The sequence below is a fragment of the Acomys minous genome (assembly GCF_964271855.1).
Source record: "Acomys minous genome assembly, chromosome: 4".
Classification (NCBI taxonomy): Eukaryota; Metazoa; Chordata; class Mammalia; order Rodentia; family Muridae; genus Acomys; species Acomys minous.
Window position 1 is genome coordinate 42143811 of NC_140486.1, and position 25798 is coordinate 42169608.

Sequence of the window (25798 nt, forward strand, 5' to 3'; positions counted from 1 at the left end):
AAACATCAGTTCCAGGGAAGGGAAGGGCATTTACTGAGTTATATATTTGGTTGGACTGTCATTAATTAGACTTTCATGGCAATGCTTTGTGTTGACTCACTGAAATAGTTAAACTATGGACTGTAAGTCAGGTCTTGTTTGCCATCTGCTCCTATAGACAAAGACTTATTATAACACAGCTGCACTCAGGTGCATAATGCCTCTAATATTTCATTCTACACAGGCACAGTAATGGTCTATAAAACCAATGAAGAGCTTAATGGTGCTTTAGAAAACATCTGATAGCTTCTGTGTTTAATACATTTGATCACTCAAGATTTAGAACTCTTCACATCCAGTTCTCTGAGAAGCAGCTCCTGAAATTTGCCCCAAATTTGCTTTATGAAAGAGGATCTTCTTGGGTCAACTACTTTGGAAAATAACTGGGGCTTTTATTTTTACATAACTAAAGAGATATGTAGTACGTTATCTTTCTATGCCACTCATGGGTATTCAGTAAAACTAAAGAATATTCTCATATAAATAATTGAACTGGGATATTCAAGGAATTTTATTTTAGTGTGAATGCATTGGAATGAATCTAAGCATTCATCTACAACAAACAAACAAGCAAACAAACAGGTGATATAGTCATACAGAGACCAGCATTTCAATTTACAGCAATAAGCTACCTCTCAGAAATAAAAGATATCGATACATATAATAATATTGGCTCTCTCTAAATAATTTTAATAAGAATTTGAAAAAAATTATAAAATATTATAAGTTTATATATAATGGATATATGTATACATAACTAAAAATGATAATATACCTAAAAACATCTGAAGGAAACAAATGTTTAATTCTTATAAGTGGTCTTAAATGCCCTTGACTGGTAAAAGTAAGAAAAACAACTTGAACTAAGGCTTATAAGTAACTATGTCTATTATTTTAAAAACCTGAAATTAAGCTTAATTAATCAGAATCAACCAACCAACTGGATAAATGTATAGCTAAGGGCTTCCTTGTGTGAAATTTTTAGCAAGATCTGGCAACTATTCAAGAGAAGTCACTCAGTGAGTTAGATGTGAAAGAAATGCACCCAGTGAAAGTAAAACCACATGTGACAAGTCTACAGATATCATGACAGCCAACTGTGAGAAGCTTAATGTATTTCGTGAAATGTTAGAAATAAGATGAGGGCATGTACTCTCACCTATTCAACACAAGGAAGTTCATGTAGCTCAGGCTGGCCTGAAACTGCCTGTGGAGCTAAGACTGTCCTTGGAAACCTTGTCTTCTGCCTCTGCCTTCCAAGTGCTTGGATTACCACACCTATCTCAAAGGTTGCATTTCACCCCACAGAACTGAAGATTGAGCATAGGAATACAAGAATACTGGGAAAATTTTCTATCATTAAGCTAAATCCCCAGTCCTTTTAACCTACAAATTATGATACTGGATAATTTTAAGGTTTTAAAAATGCTTCTATAAATCTCAAACTAAAATTTATTATATATTTCAATGATGTTATAGGCAGTAAAAAGAGAAAGAAAGAAAGAAGAGGCATACAAATCAGAAGGGAGAAACAAAATTGTGTTTATTATTAGTTGAAATTATCTTCACCTTTTATTCAAAAATCTGTAAACCTAAAACAGTCTAAGAAAGAGTCTGTTAATGAAATAAAATTGTTACCATAAAAAACACTTTATTTTTATATAATAAAAAAGTAATTACTATCTTATAAAACATTTTTATTGAAGAACAACACATATTAGAGGATAGATAATATATGCTAGCTAGCTAGATGATAGGTAGGTATAGGTAATATATACATAGAACATAGATATTCATATATACACATGTAGATAGATACACACACACACACACACACATATATATATATATATATATATATGCAAAAATACACTAGCACATACATGATGGTTATATAGACAGATAGATGATAGAGAGATGGTACACAGAAAGCCAAATAGAAAAATCACACAAAAGAATAACTTAAGAATCTTCTTCTAAGAATTTCCATGTGTTATCAAGGAATAATTTTAATCTAATTTTGTAGACATCACAGGACTATCCAGAAGGGATAAGTAACTATTTATCTAAACAGTGTGAAGAATGTGTAGTATTTATAGTAGGAATAAAAATGCTAAGAATGTCTTGATTATTTTAACACATTGTAGTTCTCTTTCTAACTAGTGGAATGCAGTATTGTTTTATTTTTTTAACTTGACTTTTCATACCCAAGTTCTCTGGAAAAGAGAAAGAATAGAATAGAAACCAAAGAGCCTAAGCCTGTTAGTACAGGAAAAATACTTTATGAGATGAGGAAACTCCACCTCTCTCTGGTTTCCTGTGCTTTCTTTGAGAAGAAAATATGTTACAGCTAAAATAAGAAAAACTATAAAGCTTATCCATCATTCTCACAGTGGGCAGTATACTTCTCCTAGGATTAAATGACAGTGTCTCAAGGAATTTGCCTCCTTCCACATGAAATATTCAATTTTCTAAAACATCTGGGGGCAGTGGGGAACCTGTGCACACATAAATCAGCATATGTATACTGCAGATTATAATAAGTCTCTGAATTGAAAACTTAATTAAAAATCTCAAAGCAAGTTCTATCTGGGCCCCTCCCTACATTTTCAGCTTTCTTCTTTGGTGAAGGTTCTGCCTTACTTCTCATTCTTCTCTTAGCTGTAGCAGAGGTGTCTCCGTTTGTAAATAGGACGATGAGAAGAAACAAGGGAATTCATGTCTAGGTAAGGAGAGAATGACAATCAGAGAAACTAAAAACACATATGACCAACTGTAGGCGACTTAAGGCGTATAAAAGTGACATTGGGGTTTTAAAGTGATGTACTTGAGCAAAGTACAATGGTTTCTGAACTCTTCTGCTCGGCTCTTTTCCAGTGAACTGGGACATGTGAGTCAAGCCTTGTTTGGTTATTGTCTTCATGATCTTACAAGTTTCTGATTGGGCATTATAAAATGGGCTACAGATTTAGCCGCCCTCATTTGTCTGTAGTAGTAGACAAGTCTAGTTTTAGTTTATTTGATGTTTTGGTTCTCTGTAAAAAGCTTAGCTGATCCTGTGCACTGATGAGGAATCATGCCTCTTTCTTTGTTTCTCACCAAGCTCATTCTACTTATTTTACATATCTGCTTAACTCAACCATACCATTATTAACTTGAACTCTGCAACTTTTGGAATTTACCCTATGCTCTTCAATGCCTTAGTCTTCACAGTCAAACCCCTCTCATGATGAGAGGAATTTGTGTCCAGGTAAGGAGAAGTTGACAGTCACATAAACTAAAACACATAGGACCAAGTATAGGAATTGAAGAGAAGGGTGACGTAAGGCAGATAAAAATGACATTGGGGCCTAACAACTTGTCCTCAGACTGATCTCTGCCATTCCAGTCTCCTCTTATCACTGGGCACGTATCACCGGGTTATCTATTTCACATGCTGTTTCACTTACTAGCCTCTGAGTAATAGGACACCAATAGTAATAGGTTCCTAATTAAGGGAAAGTTTACAGCCATTAGTGTTGCAGAAATGTTCCCTCAAACCTAACCCAGCAGACTTTACCAGTCTTCTATCTGGGAACTGCCCCTCACTACGACACCCTGTGCTGTCATTCAACAAATGGCCTTCATTTTTCTCCAGCACTTAGGGGACTCCTTCTCTTTGTGTTACTGACTGTGATTGGAATGCCTTCTTCCACTAGCTCATTTGACAAATTCTTCTTTTATCACTCAAGTGTCTTTGCTTCTTTGATACCTTTTCTGGTGTTCTAAAGCAGAGAGCTTGAGAGCCTCTCCATACATATCCATCAAAATATGTGTCTAAAGAAATGCTTGTTTTTTATTTTAATAGGGAGATGACACATACATACATACATATATACATACATATATACATACATACATAGCCCAGGACTCAGAGATTCCCCTTTTTCTCTTGCTCCTGTGTTCTGGATTAAAGGTGTGTGCCACTACACCCTGCCATTTCTTAAAAGATAATATTTTAGTTAATTTCTGAAAATTTTATAGAATGTATTTTATTCATATTCATTCCCAACTTCTCCCTAACTTACCTCAGATCTGCCTTCAACATCCTTAGCCCCACCCAACTTCATACTGTTTTGTTTTGTTATAACCTGTCAAGTCTAATTTGTGCTTCCCATACACTCACTAGTGTGAGGACATGCATTGGAGTGTGGTCAACCTATCAGGAGCCACACCCTTAAGGAAAACTGACTCTCAGTCTCCCAGAAGCCATTCACTGTCAATAGCTCCAGAGGTATGTGCCTCTCCTCCCCACTATGCAAGAATGTTGACTGGCTTGATCTTGCACTGGCATCACAGTTGCTATGAGTACACTTGTCCTGTCACGTCCAAAAGACACTGTTACACTTATCTACTCCTTGATAGTTTCTGCTCTGCTTCTGTGATGGTGCTTTGGTGGGAATTTAAATGCCTCATCTATGGTCATACATTCCACTAACACTTGTTCCCTGAGCTTTGATCTGTTCTAGGTTTGTGGTTATTTGTAATGCAAATTCATGGATTTGGTGATGAGTTGAATATAAAAAAAATGGATTCACAGTCTCAAGAAGTTATCTGTTGAACATTCCTTGATCATAAAATGGAACAAAACATAAATATTCAAGTCTCATTTATCAACACTTATGATAAACTTACATTAAATATTATTTTCTAATAGAAAGTTTACCATGCAGACATTTTTCTATTTTTTATTATAATTTATTGAGATAACATCCTGAAGGTTATCCCTTCACTTGTATCTTCCAATTCCCACCCTCCCTCCTTCTGTCGCCCTATTCCCTTTCCCTGGACCTCTGACAGAAGGGGACCTCCTCCACCACCATATGAGCACAGCCTATCAGGTCTCATCCAGATAGCCGACTTCCTCTTCCTGTGTGTGCCATCAAGTCTCCCTACAAAGGGGAATTCATCTAATTGGGGATACCAGAGTTCATGTCAGAGGCAGTCCCCATTCTTCCCACAGCTGTGGAGAATGAGCTGTTCTTTTTCTAGATCTAAACAGGGGGTCTAGGTTTACTGCATGAATTGTCCTTGGTTGCTACAACAGTTCCTACAAACATATTTTGTTTTCAGTTCATGTCTCTTTCTTATATGAGACTAAGAAAGCTGCCATTTTTACATAAAGCTTTTACTACCTGGGAAGTGATTTGTGCATATTCTATTAAAATAAGATAACATTAATAATTCAAAAAGTGGTTGGCTCAAGTAAGGAAAGCAGGGGAGAAGAGCACTGTGGAAGAAGCGTCTGACCATTTGTCTCAGGTCTTCTGCTAGATATACCAGCACAAAGGACAAGCTATTGGGCTTTCCCAATGTGGATCCCTTCAGTCTATGGCCTGGAAAGACAAAACTTAAGTCTTATATTGTCAAGACTCTGGGGTCATTCTGGTCTTGATCCAGGGTCATGCAAAGTTCAGTGCTTAGGTTAAGCATCTGACTTGTTCAACTTTGGACTCTGCTCTAGTTGAGCATGATACCAAGGTAGGCGGAACCTCTCACTCCAGCCTTAACTATGGGTGGTTCAATAAGACACCAATAAATTGCAACGAACTCCACTTTTAACTTTACTTAAATGTTCTCTGTAGTCAGATCTGGGCTACAAGGCTCTCAATCTCCTCTACTTCGGAGCTTTAGTGGTTGTAATAGTTAAGAGAAGAGGTGCTGCAGTACATGCAAGCCATACTTCTGCTGCTTACTGTGTATGTGATAATGAGCAAGCAATTTAAAATCCCTACACCTCAATTTTCTTATCATAAAGTGAGGATATCAATATTATCTGGTTCAAGGAGCTGCTAAGTTAACTGAAAAATGGCATACATCTCTAACAGGCTGCTGACACGTAGTTACTCAATAAACCTCTATCATTTATATGATAGGTACTTGTTCTTCAGTGTCTTGTTCCCAAACCTTAAGCCATGTTGGTCAAGCCCTTTAAAAGTCACCCATGAGAGCAAAGTGGCACACACCTTTAATCCCAGCACTCGTGAAGCAGAGGCAGGTGGATCTCTGAGTTTGAAGTCAGCCTGGTCTAAAAAGAGAGTTCCAGGGCAGCCAGGGCTATTAAAAAGAGAAATCCTGTCCTAAAAAACCAAAAAAAAAAAAAAAAAAAAAAAAACCATCGCCTACTAATGTGACTATAGTTCTTAACCTATATATACTTGTAACTTATCCTGGGCTGTTCCTATGTCTGTCTTACCCCTCACAGATAAATCGAGTACCCCAAAACCCAACTCTTTCTACTCTGTCCTGTCATACCTTCAATTTGATACCAGTGTGTGATGGATTAATCTACTACACTCCTTATAAAGACTTTGACCACATATTCACATCATAGATTCCAACTGCCAAAAGAAAATGTGTGCTTTAGATTGAAAGAAATTTATTTAATGTCTTATGAACCATGCCTTGTATTTGATTTTTTGTCTTCCAAGTTCAAGTTTACTATCCACCTGATACTATTTTATTCATAGACTTCTTTGAAAAATAAGTCTATCTGTGTCAATGGAGTCTTTCAATGATTTCCAATGCATACTCTCAGGGACAACCATCATTATCCACCAAATCACCAAATTTCTCATGAAAATAAAACCTTCCTAAGGTAAAAGGATGAGTTGAGGGTATATGTGTCTTCTGCATCAATTATTAGTTCCATAATTAACTTTAAATACTGATGCTTCCTCCATTGACCTGAGCTAAAAGAATCTCCCAAGGACAAGCAGAGAAAGTGAGAAACAAATTGGTCTGACCTTTCTGTTCCAAATAACGTCAGCAAGAACCATAATGACCGTGATTAAGCACATTTGAAGGCAACATTTATTGGGCACTTAGTATTTTTACTGTGTACCAAACCCTGTATTAAGCCAAGCTCGTTTCCTGCAGACCAGCTTCAGGAAGATATAAGGGAAGACCTCCTCGGTGGTTCCATGGTAGAGAACATTGAGCAGGCAAGGAATAGCTGGACAAAGCAACCAGCTATTGGTTAACAACTAGCTAAAGAAACCAGTTGTTGAGGATAGATTGAGGAGTGGAGGAGAAAAGAAACACTGAAGCCCACGCATAAAGCATGTGCAAACTGAAAGGTCTCCTAGCCCAGGAGAACTTTATTTTTCTTCTGCTGCTTTCTACTCCTTAGGCCATTCCCAGTACTTTATTTAGAGTTAAACTTTGGGTTTTTTTTTTTATTAAAGATTACATCATAATTTTCTCATCTTTTACAATTAATAGAGTCTTTAAAAATCAACAGAACTATCCAAGAAGAGACTTGATACCCTATGAGCATATACAGGGGGAAGAGGTCCCCCTCAGTCACAGTCATAGGGGAAAATAAGAGGGAGGGAGGAATGGGAGGATATAAGGGATGGGATAACAATTTAGATGCAATATGAATAAATTAATAAAATATATTTAAAAATCAACAGAGCAAGAAAACAGTCTAACAAAGGAATACAAACAGTTCTGTATAACCTAAAATAAAGCATACAGCAAAAATCAATCAATATCCAAGCAATGGTCAGCATGACCTGATTATTATTACTATTTCTTAAACAATACTTAGGAAAGTTTAATCACAAATTTTCTCGGATAAGTTTCTTGTTTACATGGTTGCCATAGCAATATAGCTTGAAACTAAATGCCCTTAACACAGAAATCAACTTGACTTATTTCAGTCTCAAATTAACAGGTGTGCGATCCAAGTCTAGGCCAACTGCCAAGGGGACCTCTATTGTAAAATATCTGTAAATAATGGTGTTCCAAGCCCATCTTCTATTGCTTTCAAAACAAATTCTAAAGAAACAAGTTTACCTTTCTACAGGTAAGAACATATAGCCACGTACTGTTATGTCAAAGTCCAAATTTTCTTTTCAAGCAGTTTCTGCTTGGCTGCTCACAATAGTCAGAACCAAAACTCTCTCATTGTCTCAAGCTTTTGGCCAGATGCCTTCTTTAAACATTCTCTGTGGGAAAAAGTTCTCCAGTGTGAATTTCACTAGGGCTCATAGTCAAGGTGAGAAATACAGAGAAAGAGTTTTAAAAGAAAAAGCATATTTCAAAGTAGTTTTTACGCAAACCTAGACATGGACCATACATAATATTTAAGGCCAGTGATGATCATCTGGAAATCTTTGGAACTTTGTAAATCAAAGCCTCAACAGATGTTCTGGGTATCTAAAGATCACGCTGGACAGTCAGAGGTCTTTGGAACTTTGGCAAGCAAAGCCTCTATGACTTGTCCTCATATCTGTGACACTTGTCTTTTCCTAAATCCTCAAATAATGTTAAGAAGTGTCCCTAAGCATAATTTGTGAAGAGAAAGGGGAAAGGAAAAGCATAAAGACTGGGATCCAGAAGGTATCCAATAAGCATCTGTTATCACTACACCCAAACTTACCTATAGAAAAATAATTTTTTAAAAAAATCACCTTTGAAAATAATATTAACACAATAAGGTGGAATACTTTTAATGTCAAGCTGGGGCCATTTGCTTAGATAAGCCTATAAGCAGGAAACATGCATTATCATGGCTGTATTTTAGTAAGGTCTTTAAATGGGAAATATAAATTGAAATGGGTGAATATAAGCAAGGGAACAAGATGAGTATTACAATAGGTTAGACAACATTAAATGAATCTATATTAGATGGCAAGGGAACAAAATGACTATAGAATCTTCATGAACTTCATAAACATCAGTAAAAGACAAGAGAAAATCAAAATAAAAGCATGTTTGTATTTGGTAAATAAGTAGCTGAAGACGAGAGCTACATATCACTCAAAGATACTTTTCTTTTAAACTTTATTTATTATTTTGTTTTTGAAAAGTATAATTATATCATTTCTTCTTTAGCTTCCCTCCCTCCAATCCTGCTATTGCTCCCCTAGCCATTTGCTCTGCCTCAAGTTCATGGCCTCTTTTTCAGTTGTTGTTTATGTATATTACACACACACACACACACACACACACACACACACACACACACACACACACACGCTGGCTCAGTCCAAATAATATTCCTGTAATATATGATTTTGGATTTTGTGGGGAAGATTTTTTAATAGAGGAAGTTGAATTATTGTGTTTAACAATTGTTTAGTGGGTCTCACCCTTTCCAAGGCTGGGTTCAGAATAACCATCCCCTGGCCTCATTCTCCTGAGTAACTGTTATTACAGGATGTGTACCACACCCAGTCATTTTTTTTATGTAGAAAAAGTATTTAGTCATTATAGCTGTAAGGTAAATCCAATTGGTAGTTAAGTAGATGCCAGAAATAATGATGAGAATTTTTCAATGTTTAGGGATACCACCCTCCACCCTAAACCCGAACACAGAGAACCTGATCAAAACTATAAATAATACCATGATTGATAAATTTTCTCTAAAAACTACTCATATATAATTGACATTAAAAAGGCTGTTTCAGCTCTGATCTTGTTTCTCTTTTTAGGACTATTAGGGGCAATCACGTTCATAACAGGATTGAGATACAGGTTAATAGTCTATCTTGTAGTAAGTATGCAATTACCATAAAAACCATTAACTATTTTCAATAATAGGAAATAGAGGACTAATAATTGACTACAAAATGATGGGTTGGAAAGATGGCTCAGTAGTAAAAAAAACCATTAGCTGCTCCACTAGAAGGTGTGGGTTTGACTTCTAGCACCCATACTGTAGCTTGCCAACCATCTGTAATTCCACATCCAGGGTATCTTTTGCCCTCTTCTGGCCTCTGAGGTATATGCATGCATGTAGTATACAAACATTTATACAGGTAGAACACACGTGTGTGTGTGTGTGTGTGTGTATCTCAAAATGGACATTTCAATGGCCTAAAGCCATCATCTCAGGACCTAAACTTAAAAGTATAAAACTCTGACCTCCCTCTTAGACTCTCTGTATCCATTAATCTGCCTGGCACTCATGCTTAAATGTCTCATCAGTCATTCCAAACTCTACCTTCTATCTCCCTTATGTCGTTTCTTCCAAAGATATCTATAAAATGTCAGTTACTACAAACCAGGAACATTGCCCTCATGACATCTGCCTACCACTAAATTGTCACATAATGTGCAACATCTGCAGTCTTAGTTTTCTTCTTAAGTCCAACCTCTACTGTGGTAAAGAATAATATTCTATATAACCTGAAAACATCTCATTTCATTAATACTCAAATACCTTTAACTGTTGCCACTTATATTCACTCTGTCTCTCTCTCTCCTCCCAACATGACATGAGCAAGCAAAATTAACTTTCCACCTTAAAATACTACTTACATTTTTCACTACTTTGGTTTAGATAGGAAACAGTTCTCATAGATGCATGGCTGAAATCTTTGTTTCCTTGGTGATAGTGCTATTTTGGGCAGTTGGAGACATATTAGGAGATGGGACTTCCTTGAAAGAAGTTGGTCTCTTAGACAGGGTTCTTGGGGTATCTTCTTCAGGAGTCCTTTCCTGCCTGTGTGTCCTTGTTTCCTGTCTGTGATGAGATGAGAACCTTTCCCAGCCTATACTCACATCACCATATATATCCACCCAGGCGCCTGAGCCTATGCACCATGAAACGAACCTTCTGAAACCATGAACTGAGGTAAATGTCTGCTTCTTGTCATTGTTTCTGCTACATATTTGATTGCAGCTATGAAAATGTAACTAATACACTGACTTACTACCCATGGTCCAGTCTTAGCCATGAAAACACTCAGTGGCTCTCAAAATATTTAGAAAATCCAACTAGGCTCCTTGGATTTAATCTTTCTTGACAAGTACATTTTATGTGGTTCATGCATGTTATTCACACACTTTTTTCATATGCCATGGTTGCTCAAAATTCTTCAATGACTGCTCCCTGCATGCCCCATTCACTAGACTGCTTCTACCTGGTATCCAAGGCTCACTCAGATTAAACCCAAATCCCTTCTTCCAGCTGCATTTTTCATGCATCTCCTCCATCTTTTGTCCAGATGTGATAGTCTCTGCAACAACGTTCTAGCATCACAGTTCATTCCCACTTCTGTATTCTTTACATTGTTTTGCCCCCTAAAATGTTTTTTTTATATGCAACCATCCTACCAGTCATTTAAATAATATAAATTGAATATGTACTCAAATACAGTTGATGTATAGAGCATTATGGTAATCAAAAATATCATGTGATCACTACTTTTGGAGTATGCTACCCAAAGGAGAATCTGGCATTCATAAAGAAATCCCATAAATAAAAGTGAAATTATAACTGTGTTGTGCATATAGAGTGCCATAAAAAGATACTACAGTATTTAGTCTAATCAATTAAATGGCCAAGCCAAGAGTTTCAGCAAGTTAATTAATCTTGTGTATGAGAAGTGAACAATCTAGATCAGGAACACAGAAATCTGCTATGAACAAATACAATAGAAAAGAAAACAAAGGTGTTTTTTCTTTCTGTTTCTAGCCATGTGTTAATAATGTTAAAAATAAAAAAATATACAGACACACACACACCACATACACACACATAATTTGTTTATTTTAAGGATTTTTATTCACAAAAATATTCAATCTTTAGTACTATGCTACAATCATTGATAAAAGTGCAAAATGTCAAAGAAACTTTTCCAAAGTCACTAGGATGGCCATACAATCACCCTCTAAATTGCTTATGCTGTATATATCTCAGCAGGAAAATTTTAAGTATAATTTTTTTTCTTAGCACCTCAATAGCATGGAAGGATCAGTGGACAGATGTATTTAAAACAGAGAACATTCAGCATGATTCTTTTTTCATTGCTATAAATATGAATAGCAAAAGGGAAGAGTAAAAACTTGGAAATGACAGTACAGAAATTATTGAATATTTATACTTTGACTTTTATGATAAAATAATACTTTACCTTCCAAAACAGTATAGACACATCCTTGATTGACATAAGAAAACATTCCAGAATATTATTTAAAACATTTAAAAGATAACTATAACTCTTTTCTAGTATATGATGCCAACTTTGTTTTTTAAAAATTCCATATAGACAAATGTATCCCTAAAGATAGGTAATGACATTCATAGTTCCATGAGAAGAAATACATTATCCATAAATAAATCGTAAATTCTCTTTGAAGGGTCTGCCCAAAGGTTTACTTTAGAATAAACGGGAAATCCTGGTTTGAACTGACAGTGGTGCTTTACAACATAAAATACTACTGTTGCCTTGGGACACTTCAGACTTTGCAAACTGAAGGAACCACATCCAATTGGTGATACTTCTAAGTCTCCCTAAATGAATACATCCTTAAGGCTTCCTTGGTATTACAGGAGCAGTACTTTACTGAATCTGAACTGTTTAGTTAAGAGACTGCTATTCAGATTTGGCAGCTTTCCTGACTATCCAAGGATAAATGCAATGGGCAGAGAGACACTTCTGAACCTGGTAAGTCAAACTAAGGTGTCAGGTTCACTCTTTAAAGTAGTTACAACTTTGGCATATGAAATCTCTCCTGTCGTCCACCCACAAAAGAAAGATCAGCTGTAGCCATCTCCAGTTCTCCACAGCATCCTGCCTTCTCTGTGTTGTCTCCTAGACAGTCCAAATAGCCACTATTTCCACCATTCTGCTTTTCTTATTCAAGGATTGCATTGAGCCCATTCCTTGTATTGGTTTTCAATGCAGATTTGAGAGTGAACTGTATTGCACAGTACCAAGTACACAGATTGGCTTCTCTCAGTCCTAGCTTAGGCTGTAAGAACAAAAGCTAGAAAGCCCCAAGATCAAAGGAAATGTGGGGAAAAAATAACAACAAAAAACAAACAATGAAATCTCTGTTTACTCATGCCCACTTCTCATAGTGAATAGAGGCTACGTAATTTTGGTTCAGTCGCTTTATCTTTGTGTATTCATTTTCTCATCTAAAAAGTGGATATGATAATAATATTTTCATTGGAAATATACCATTAAAATACTTTCAGCACATAGATGCCAAGTCCATTGATACCAGCTACTTCTATTCAAATTATATACTAACAGTGATGATGGTGGTTGCCCATTGAGAGGTGGACTGATCCACCAAAGCTGTCCCTGAATGCTGGGTGTTTGGAGAAGAAATATAGCTCCTTCTCAAAACCAGAAGCATGCTTGACAGAGCCAGCAATAGCCTGGGGCCAAAGCACTGAAAAAAATTTTTTTGAGAACCTGATGTAAAACAAGAAAAATAAAGAATAGACTTAATAGAGCTGTTAATAAGGACCAGGAGTTTGGAGCAGCTGTCATTTCATATCCTGAGAACCCTATGTTTCTCACCACTGAGGATAAGGTTACTAGTCCCAAGGCTGTTGTGTGCTTGGCCTGTAATGATTCTAAGATACCCTGCGCTCCCCTTGTACAACATTGTTTTGTTAGCTTTCCACTGACTTCATCCCATTTTATGCTGGTTTCTGCTGAGTCTGTCTCATTTCTCCCCTGGAAATAATATATAAGATGCTGTATTTCTTAATAAACATGCTGGGCATGTGACATAGCTTAACTCCAAACTTTCTTATCTTCTCTATGTTCTATCTTCTTTGTCCTCTGATCTCCTATCCTCTTTCTCAGGACCCTGTCCTTGAAGAATGACCCGATGATCCAGCTCAACAGCCAGTTCCCAGTCAGTCAACAGGTACAAGAACCAGAAGACTGGAAACTCCACCCTGTCTGTTTTTATCTGTTATATCTTTTGAGATAAATGGTTCTTCCAGTTATCTATCAGATGCCAAAAACAGGAGCATCCTTGTGAACAGAAATTCTTCATGTGTATATAAAAAGGGCCTTCATTTTCTGGGAGGTATATTCAGGTTTCCAAACCAATATCTGAGCCAGTAACTAGGAACCCTTTTTAGCATATGGCTGCCTCTGGTGGAGGAGGGATTAAATGAAGTGCTGTGACCGAGAAGCCACTCCTTGCAGGAAGCTATTGAGGAGTCCTGCACGTTCCTGTATGGAATAAATCTCAAACACTGTGATGCAACAGTCACATTTCAATCTATCAAAACCTTAGACTGCACAGCAACATGGGGAGAAGAGATCGTATATGGGTGGAGAAAGCCATTTCCAAAATGTCCTCCCAGGCCACCTCCCTGTTTTCTCATCTTTTCCCATCCACTTGTCAGAGGTGAGAAATTAATCAAATACTAATCCATTGTTCCCAGACTGGAATTCTCAGATACTGAGTTCTAAGTTCCTTTTACTTCCTAGAAGATGAGCAATGTCACACTGCCTGCTCCCTACTTGCCTAACCTGCCACGTTGTTCATTTGTACTATGTGAACATTTTTTACGCTGCGATTATCTTTTTACTCCCCCCAACCAGTGGGAATTTTTATTTTGTTTCTTTTTGTTGTTGTCATTGTTGTTTTATTTTGAGAAAGAGAAAAGTGGGAGGAAGAGTTTGGGAAGGGAAAGAATATGATCAAAATATTTTATAAAAAAATAAATAAAAATTAGAAACAAGCAATTAAAGAGTCTAGCCCATCAGTTTTTATTCTCAGTCTCTCATATACTATATTTAAGGCTTTCCCAGGCAGTTTGTTAAACATTCAAGTTTCTAGGCTTCAAACTCAGACAACCTAATTCAGCGATGCTTTTTGGTATAGAGTTCAGACAGCTCTTGTCTTTCTATGTCCTTTAAATCATTTTTTCTCCATCCCTTCCTTCCTCTCTTCTTCCCTCCTTTCTTTCTTCCTTCTTTTATTTTTCTAATGTTTAGCTGAGATTGAAATTCACAAATTCTCCCAATTCTATTAATTTCCAGTTTAAAACTTACAATGTTATCATAATATACTATAGCATTTGCAGCAAATGATCATCAAATTGTAATAGAAAGTTTGACTACTAGAAAAAATAGTATTTTAGACAGTTAGATAACTCACTTTACTCTTTTGTTCTAGTTCTAAATGCCCTGTTCTCTTTTTTTAAAAAGCATAAACCCTCTTCCAAATCTCAAGTTTTTTCATTTGGCATTACTCTTTGAATGTATAAAGATTAAAAAATTATTTATAATTCAAGCTTTTCCAAATTACATTCCAGAATACAGCGTTCTGAAGATGTGTTGCCAGGAAAGGATGCTCAGTTGTCAAGGAGGGCATTACTTATCAAAATCAAAAACACTGTTCATTCATAACTGGTACGCTTTATAAAAATCAAAGACAAGACGCATCATTCTACACATGTGTGGAAAGGCATGTTTATGAAAGGCAGACTTTATGAAAGAACCATGCCATTCTCTGTGTCTCCTCAGTCTTGGTGATGCTATTCAAAGAATGTGTACTTTGGATAAATGTGCAATGCTATTTATTCAAATATTACATTTAATCAATATTTTAAAAAGTCATGTCAGTTCTTATTTTCTAAGGGCATAATCCTATCTGAAACCTCAGAGAAGTAAAGGGAAAGGTGAGAACTCTGTATTTTATCTATTTCTGGTCTGCAAGGGTCAGCTGTGATCACACCCAGTCAGGAAGGTATGCCAATTAGTCATCCTCTGGAGGGAAGGGCCGGGTCTGTCTACTCCCAATATAATTCATTTAGTTCTCATTGGTGGCAATGGATTTCACCCTTCACTTAATAAAACCTCAGCAGATTTCAGATGACAAAGAGTCAGAAGTTTAGGAGGTCCACGCCTACCTCTCAGTCACTGGGCATTCTAACCTGATTTTCTTACATTTTTAGAAACATCTTTGTATCCATGGATAAGTTATTTTCACATGTGTAATACTAACCTATTGTAGTGACCACTTCTATAGCCCCATAATTTTTATAGTACTATGGCAGCTGCTTACATGATGTATATAGTTATCACAGTACACGTAGCTTTGTGTTCTTGTTACACTAATGTTTTATGTTATTGTTCATGGTAGTCACATTCATAACACATTCAAAATCCAGAGAGCTCACTGTGTTCAATAGCACTTCTTTCCATCCGCAGTTTGAGGTGTGGATTTTTTAGTCTAATAGAAATTGAAAATTGAGTAGTTACCAGTTAACTGCCTGAAAAGCAGAGGGAAGAAGGTTGGGGGAGAGGTTGGCCAAATAGTATAATGCTATGGGTAAGTGAGAAGAGTGACTTCTAGGGTCCCGTGGCACCGTGATGTGAACTCAGGGAATAGTAATGTAGTCTATGTCTCAAGAGAGAAGAAAATATTCACTCACTGTATGGAAAAGATAAATTTTGAGGTAATAAAAAATAAATTTTTTATTTATTTTAAATAAAAAATTACATTGTAGCTCATGAGAATACACATGCTGAAGAGGATAAAGCTTAAGCAGGTATGGGGATGAGGGTGGTGGAAAGGAGTAAAGGCAGGTTAAACAAAGCTAAGGATACATGAAGAAGCCTTATGAAAATCCCGTAGTTTGTAAGCAATTAAAAATATAATAAGAGGAAAAGTAGTGATACAAATGAAAATGAATGTTTTACACAGGAATACTTTATTAACTTGAATCATGTTCTTGGTGTGCACTCTGATGAGAGGGACTTTTAATCCAGAAGATATATTTTTGCACAAACTGGGGAAAATTAATTTCTTAGGAGTATGTTAATATATAATACTAGAAGGTTTTAGAGTCAAAACCAGATAGTCTATTGGGTTACCCTTTTGGTTGCACACTTAACAATATTTTATAGGATAATTATTTTTGTTCATCTACATAAATATCATTTTAGGATGAATTTTTTAAAAGAATGTATTTTGAGACTGATTCATATCTGCCACGCTAAGGAGACAGATTGGAAAAAGAACACATTAAAGATTCTTTCAACATCATGAAAGTTACTCAGACAGAGAAAGCCTCGATTAAATGTTATTTTTTTCCTCAAAAACATAGAAAATTCATTTGTTACAGAGACCTGATGGTAGGCATGAGTCAAAGAAGGACCCAAGACCTCTTCCACCGATCCAGGGGCCCTACATAATGCTGTTCTCTGTTGTGTGGTGGACAGTATAAAGTATGACAGTATACCAGCGTGTCAAATGGCAGAGGTGGAGAAAATGTCCAGGTATAAGTAAGATTCTCTGTCTGTTGACTAAGTTAGTGGAATATGGTGTTACCCCGAGCAGATATCTTTTGAGGTCAACATTATTCTAGATGTCAAATAAGTCGGAAATATCAAAATCAGCCATCAGCCATACTCCTATAGATTCAGATGCGTCATAACCTTTCTGAAAAGAGCTTTTCTAGTGGTGCTCTGTGCTGTGCACACAACTCCTCAGAGCTGTGAGATAATTTGGGTTTCTTACCCAACCATCGTTAGTTCTTAGAAATGTGTTTTGCAGTAACAGAAAAACAATAAAACTTTAACAGAAAATAAAGAAGATCAAAAAACTTGAGGAAACAAAAACACAACAGGGATAAAAGGCTGGAGAGGTGGCTCCATGGTTAAGAGCACTGACTTGCTCTTGCAGAGGACTCAGGCTTGGTTCCCAGAACCCATGTGGTGACTCACGATCATGTGAACTCAATTTCCAGGAGATCTGATGTCTCTTCTAATGACTTCCAAGAGCTCCTGTGTACACATGATACACATGCATACACTCAGGTACACACTCATATACATAAAAGTCATTTTAAAAATATTTTAAATTTAGTTTACACACTTGTATGCATGCATGTGTTTCAAAGTGCATGCTTCGTCTAAGTATTTTTTTATGTTATAGGTCTTCTACTTATATTATTATGGCTTCAAAATTTGTATGCTAATGCTATTTCTGCGTGTTTAAAAATATGTCTCTACATCTATATTTGTTTCTTATGGTTTTTCTTCGGCTTTTTTTCCTGTTTGTTTATTTTTTCTTATTCTGGTTTGGTTTTCATTTTATTTTATTATTATCTTTAGACATGATTTTAGAATAATGAGCAAGTGGTGATAATCTTATGTGAAACAATGGGGGGCATGATAAGAATAAATTGTATGAAAATAATCTATTTTTAATTTTTTAATAAAAAAGAAAATCCAAATGAGACATAATAAAATTGAGAGAATGCTAACAAAGCAATTAATAATAATTCATATTTACTCATATAATCCTACATAAAGAAAAATAATTATTCTCGCATAGTAGGTGATTCTCCCATACCTAAAGTTTAGTAGTTTTCAGGGCTGTTGGGTGAAACACATTGTATGAATGTATGAAAAATAGAAAAGGTGTCCCCGCTCCAGCCCTCCTTGTTGCTTAGCTTCTCTGGGTTTGTGGTTTGTAGGATGGTTACCATTTACTTTCTGGTTAATATCTACTTGTAAATGAACACATACCATGTTTGTCTTTCTGGATCTGGGTTACCTCACTCAGGATGATCATTTCTAGTTCCACCCACTTCATGATATCGAATTTTTTTGTAGTAGCAGAGTAATAATCTGTTGTGTAAAGATACCACATTTTCTTTATCCATTCTTCAGTTGAGGGACATATAGATTGTTTCCAGTCTCTGGCTATTATGAATAAAACTTCTATGAACATAGTTTTGGGTATATACCAAGAAGTTATAGCTAGTTCTTGGGGTATAACTATTCCAACATTTCTGAAAAACCACCAAATTGATTTCCAAAGTGGTTGTACAACTTTGCACTCCCATCATCAATGGATGAGTGTTCCCCTTGTTACACATACTTGCCAGTATGGTCTGTCACTTGAGTTTTTGACCTTAACCATCCTGAAGGATGTAAAATGCAATTTCAACATTGTTGTAATTTACATTTCTCTGACAGCTACAGATATTGAACATTTCCTTAAGTGATTCTCAGCCATTAGAGATTCCTCTGTTGAGAATTCTCTTAGAGATGTTCCCCATTTTTAATAGGGTTATTTGGTCTGTTGATGTTAGTTTCTTGAGTTCTTTATATATTTTGGATATCAACCCCCTGTCAGATGTGCTGTTGGTGAAGCTCTTTTCCCATTCTGTAAGCTGTTGTTTTGTCCTTTAGACAGTGTCCTTTGACTTACAGAAGCTTTTCAGTTTCATGAGGTCCCATTTTTAATTGCTGATCTTAGTGCCTGATCTGCTGGTGCTTCGTTTAGGAAGTTGTGTCCCATGCCAATGAATTCAAGGCTCTTAACTACTTTCTCTTCTATCAAGTATTAGGTATCTCTACTATTAGTATATCTGGTTTTATGTTGAGGTCTTTGATGCACTTTGACTTGAGTTTGGGAAAGGTTGATAGATATGGATCAATCTGCATTCTTCTGCATACAGACATCCAGTTAGACCAACACCATTTGTTGAGGTGCTTTCTTTTTTTCCATCGTATAATTTTGGCTTCTTTGTCAAACATCAAGCATGTGGATTTAATCCTGGGTCTTCTATTTGATCCACTGAGCAACCTCACCTAGAAGGGAAAATAAAATAGACATTGTAGATGGACTGGGGTGTATTAGGGAGAGGTGGGAATAGGAACAGGAGGGATCAGCTCCGGGAGGATGGAGGGAGAGAGTACTTGGATAGGTGATATCTCTGGGACAAGCTAAGAACCTAGTGAGTTGTGAGATGTGCAGAAGGAACAGCAAAGCACCTTTAGAACTCATGGAATGCTGCCCAGTGATTAGCACAAAGACAAAGGGTCTACCTTGGAAAGGAAGAATCATGAGGACTATGTGTCCTGAGGACTTTATGCTGTTATGGAGTATCAATCTGCTTGTTGTCTTCATGGTCACCACATCTTTCATAATCTGTGAGTTGTATGAAAACTATAACATGACTTCCAGCCCCTCACTGGGCACTTAGAATATCACTGGCAATAACAATAATAGTGATTGATATTTTTCAAACATTGCTGCTGGAGAAGAGTAATGATTCATCTACCACCCTCAGAAAGGATGTAGAGATGTAGATTGTTAGCAATGGCTGTCAACCTTAGAAGAATTTGGAGGTGGAGATTGTTTGAAAAGTTAGATTAAGATGTTTTTTGTTATTGGCTTTGATGTACAAGTTCAGAAAGACACAGTCCTAATAGTTGAGCTAGGGATTTTTTTTGAGGTCATGGGACAAGAAAAATGACAGCCTGCCTAGTATATTTCTTGCTAAAGCTAGGCTGGTGATCAAGGTGATGAATAATTTCTTGTACCTATTTTGACCTCAGCTTTCTGATATGGTTTAATAAAAAAATGTCAATGAGTATTTGTACAGCCTGAGGATTTAAAGTAGTGATGACTGCTTTTTTTGTATCAAAGTTTGCATTTGTGAGTCTGTTAAGATTTTATAAGATTACTTTTTAAAGTAAATAATAAAATAATTGATGTTTCCTTTGTAACTGCACATTGCATCCTGTCAGTAAGAGAAACTGGCTGAAAAAATTAACTTGCTTGCTTACATTTTGCAAATTATAACAAGTTGCTTAGTTTGAATGTATGTGGGTTCTACGACAAGACATAAAGCATTTAATCAAGTGAGGATATCACGGAACATTTTTTTCTATATATACTCATTGTAGTTGTTCATATAAAGAAAAATAAAATGAAATCACATTGTGATTTTTGTACTGCTTGAAATTTTTTACTGGAATGTATAAGCTGTGGGAGAAAAATAAGGTTGTTGGAGCTTTTTCCAGCTACAAAATGTGTGTGGATTTGTTTGCATGTATGTGTATGTATGAAGGTGCTGGAACTTGCTTCATCCACCAAGTATGTGTGAGTGTGTGTCTGCTTTACATTGTCACCAACCTTATATCCCCTTCTTGGATCACTGAGCACATTGGTCTTTGACACTAGGGCAATGGAAACTTCCAGAAACCTATGAGAGTAACCCTCTCTAGGATTTCTAGCAGTAGGGGATATGGACCCTAACTCACCACCTCCTGTAACCAGGCAAGACTTTCAATGGAGGGATTAGGAGACACCAACACATGCCCAAAACATTTGACTCATAATTTGTCTGACCTACAAGATGTGCAGATGTAAAGATGGATCAGAAATTGAGGGAATTGCGAGCCATTGATGGGTATAGCTTGATACCCGTGCTGTGAGATGGAGTCCATCCCTGACACTCTTAATGATATTCTGCAACATTTGCAGAGAGTCTCCTAGCATATATGTCATCAAAGAGGCTTCACCCAACAACTGGTGGAAACAGATACAAAGAGCCACAGCCAAACATTAGGCATAACTAGGGGAATCAGAGGAGGAGAAGGGATTGTCAGAGCCAGAGGAACCAAGGACAACCAAAAGCCTAGTTGATTTCCATCGGAGGGCTTCCCTTTTCAGAAGAAAAGGGGGGAGGGAGAAGTGAATGAGACAATGGGAGATTGGGGAAAGGACTGGGGAGAGGAGGGAGTGGAAACTGTGGCTGGGATGTAAATTAGTTAATTAATTATTTAATAATAATAATTAAGCTGCGACTGTTCAGAGCTGCTCATCTTCCTAGTTAAGGCTGGAGCAGGATGCTAGGTAGTGGATGGAGTTTCCAGTCAGCTAAGGTTGATTCTCAGTATGCACAGTTTTTAAATATGGGATGGGATGAACAGGGGCTTAGTATCAGAGTTTATAAATGAATATGTGCTTATCTTCTCAAATAGGTGAGACTGGACTCATACTTTGGATGCTTCTATGATGCCCAGCAGTCTCATAATACCTCTAACTTGGTTGATCAAGTTGTTCCAAAGAGACCCAGCTTCTCTCAAGTTTTAACAGAATATTTAATACATGAAAATTGTTATTATTTTTAAAGAGAGAGAAATTCAACACTCCCCATCTTTAAAGATTTCTTAAAACAAAATTAAAAGTTAACTGTAAAAGTAAAAGTTTTACTTTGTTTAAAATGCTTGGGAAGTCCAAATGGATACATCTATAAAATACTTCCATACCATAGGCCCAGGTATCAAAGCAGAAGAAGAGGAAGAAAGATTGTATGAGCCAAAGAAAGATACATCCTAAAACATACATGTGAAGAACATTATTCAGACTGAGTAGGGTATTCTTAGTAACATATATGTATAAATGTATACATATAAGCATATGATAAAAAATTTAAAGAGTCCAGTAGTTTGAAAGAGAGCAAAGAATGGTCTATGAAAGGGATTGGAGGGGTAAAATAAAGTGATAGAATTATATTAATCTTAAAATTAGAAGAATATAAAGGCTGAGGGAATGAGAACAATCATGGTCACACCAAATGACAGAGCCTCTGGGAACCTGTTTTTCTTCTATTTCTTTTAGTATAGATTTATTTATGTATTTATATATTTATTTTTCTCTGTCCAATTCTTGGCAGATTCTGTAAATTCTCATACAAAACACTGATCCTTAATGATTTGAATATTTTTCCAGTGATTTGCTCTTGCCAATAATTTGTATCACCTGTAATAAATTCATTTGTCGTTCAATATAAAATGATACTTGCTTTTGTTTATAACTCACAAAACACATTTGGCTTATGTTTTTAGTTAATTTTTATATTAATCTTAATTGTAACCTTATTATGAAATATGCCTGAAGTTTCATAATATCTTTTGTTTAATTGCTTCTTTTGTGAGGTTGATTACATAGAGCAAAGATTTAATTAAATCTATACCAAAAGGAATAGGAAAAAAGCAACTTCATAGAAACTGTTGTTTAAATTTTGGATGTCAGAGATACCCTGACTCAAAAAAATTTGGACATTGTTAGCACATGTCATTAATATGATGAAAAATATAGATCAAATCAAGAAATATAATAAAAACTGATACCATAGCATTATGCAACTGTAATGATGATATATTCTTAGAGTGGCCACTGAAATCTATGTGGGGTTTTGCTTTATAGAAGTATAATTTAATATTAGAACACTCAAACTACAGAAGAAAATATGATCCAAAAGAAAAGTGTAAGTTTTTTGAAAACTTGAGGTCATGGCTCTTTGAAAATTTTCTGAGCATATCTTTCTTATCTGTCTTTTATATAGTCTACCTTTTCCTCATAACTTTAAATTTATGTGCGATTTTTCTCACAATATAAAGGTATTTTACTCTCTCACACATATACATTGAACAAAATACATATATGTGTAAACAAACTAACATGCACACACACACACACACACACACACACACACACACAAAATCCTTGACACCTGGTGCCAACGGAAGAAGCAGGAACCCACCAACACCTTGAGATGTTGCAGAATCTAGCATCACATTGAGACAGTGGACATGATTTCTCTAGCCGACAAAGTACAAGTTGACAGGACTACACGAAGGAGCTTGATTACGACGTTTTGTGCATACGCATTTGCCCCTCTATTCCCCTTTCCAATCTCTTTGCCTATTCCTACTAGTTACCTTTTTAGATTCATGTCCTTTCATATACCATACTTTGCACAGGAGAAAATATGTGCCACTTTCATTTGCGAGGCTACCTATTTCCTCTAATATAGCAATCTCCAGTATCATCCATTTCCTGAAAAGGATAGAATTTCATTGTTTGTGGTGGCTGAATCAAATTGCATTGTGTATGTATACCACAATTTCTTTACTCACATCTCTTCATCAGGCAGATTCGATGAAGTGGCTATTTTTAATATTGCTACAATAAACATGGGTGTGTGGATAAGCTGACATAGATTCTTTTGGGTACATATTGAGAAGTGGTAGAGCTGGGTCATACAGGAGTTTTATTCTTAATCTGGTACTGAGCCTGCATACTGATTCCCGTTGTGACTACAGTAATTTATTTTACTACTAACAGTGTATAGAGTTCTTTTTCCAAACTTCTCACCAACATTTGTTGTTTTTCTGTTTTATTTATGTTACCCTTCTGAGATGAAAGCCCAATGTGGTTTTGATTTATTTTACCCTGATGGCTAAAGATGTCAGATGTTTTTCCATGTACATATTGAATTGTTCTGTAATATTGATTAAGTTTAAATGCAGTTTGTGCAGCATAAATCAAAGAACTAATATTTGTTTCTCTGTTCATAAAAGTCCCATAAATATTTGTCTGTGGCATCATCATCATCACCATCCTCATTATTATTATTATTATTATTATTATTATTATTATTATTATTATTATTTTGTAAAATATTATGGAGAGAAATATTGTAAAGACAATAGAGCAACTATAAGGAAGACTCAAGTTGCTAAACTTTTGTGAGACTAGATTTCTTCTTTCTTTCTTTCTTACTTTCTTTCTTTCTCTCTCTCTGTCTGTCTTCTGTCTTTTTTTTTCTTTTTTTGAGACAGGGTTTCTTTGTGTAGCCTTGGCTGTCTTGGACTCAGTTTGTAGGCCAGGCTGCCCTTGAACTCACAGAGATCCACCTGCCTCTGCCTCCCAACTGCTTGGATGAAAGGCATGTGCCACCCCACCCAGCTGAGACTAATCTTCATAATTGGCAGTCAACAATACTGTGTGTGTTTTCTTTGATTTTAAAAAAGAAATTTGCCATTGGCATTTTATTTAAATCAGGATTTTCTTAACTGTTTTAATTAAATAAATTGGCCTCTTCATTTTTTCTTTTTAAAAATTTTTATTTTTTACTTTTACATATACATTTATATTATTACACATATATACAATAAACTACATACAGCAAGAAGGTCAATGAAACAATTAGGTATTATATAAATGTTACGTCCATAGTATTATGCCTATTTATATTTAGCAACCTTGGAGAAAACATCTTTCCTATCGTGGTGAGTCTACAACTCTGAATGCAAGTCAATATCTATCAAATCTCATCTCTACCAACCTAAAAATTTCTATCTAGACCTTAAAATATCTTAACCCCTAAATGACTAAGCATAGTTATAAAACTAAACTATCTGGTTTTCAACCCCATCAGAGACTTAAGAAGGAATAAAATTAATTATCCGAGTAGACAGGAAGCACAAGTCAGTAGCTTCCAAAATGAGAAAATGACAAAGACAATTTGCTGCCTGAACAGTCACCCAAAACTCTCTATAATGTTGGAGCATCGTCTTCAACCTTCTGGCCCAATATATCTGACAGACATATTTGTGAGGCAGGAGCTATTGAGGAAGTACTTACCCTGTCTTGGCCTAGTTTATGCCAAGTTATGATGTTTATTTTCATTGGGAATTGGTTATACATTATTATTCATCTTATTCAGAGAGAAAATGATGTTAGACACAGGGGTTTCTCTCTTTTCCTTAAACTGCCTCTTAGCAATGTTTCAGGGAGATAATTCTTGGTGATGGAATCTGTTCACACATTATTTTCCCTCTCTCTGCCTCTGTCTCCCCTCCTTCTATCCTTCCCCCACTCCCTGGCCCAGACTCACTCCATACTATGTAACTTAAAGAACAGCATACTTGCATTGATAAGTGCTGAAGACAGAAAACAAATTAGTATTACTTAAAAGGTACCAAGTAGACAAGAAGAACTCTGCTTCTGAACTGCTGGAGCACAACTCTGGAAGGATCTACCAACTTTATGAAGCTGAGAAAACATGGGAACTCATGGGAATGTAAAGAATTCTCATAGCAACTCAATAGAGGGATGACTACAAGATGAGTTGACATACGTAAACACTTAGTGTAGATGGTGACACAGAGTTTATATTCAGTGGTTGTTAGTAGTGGATGAAAATCTTTGAATGTACTTCAGGCCTCACCTAAAAGTGATAATGAAGTGAAGTCACACTTCTTTCTTATAACCTGGATGTGAAGGAACTCATGATTAGATGGTTAAATGTCAACCTGTACAAGTGCTTCATGGGTTTCTGAGTGTCCCTCCATGAGTACTGTTCACTGACTCTTCATCATGTCTTGATGCCAGAGCCTCTGGCCCT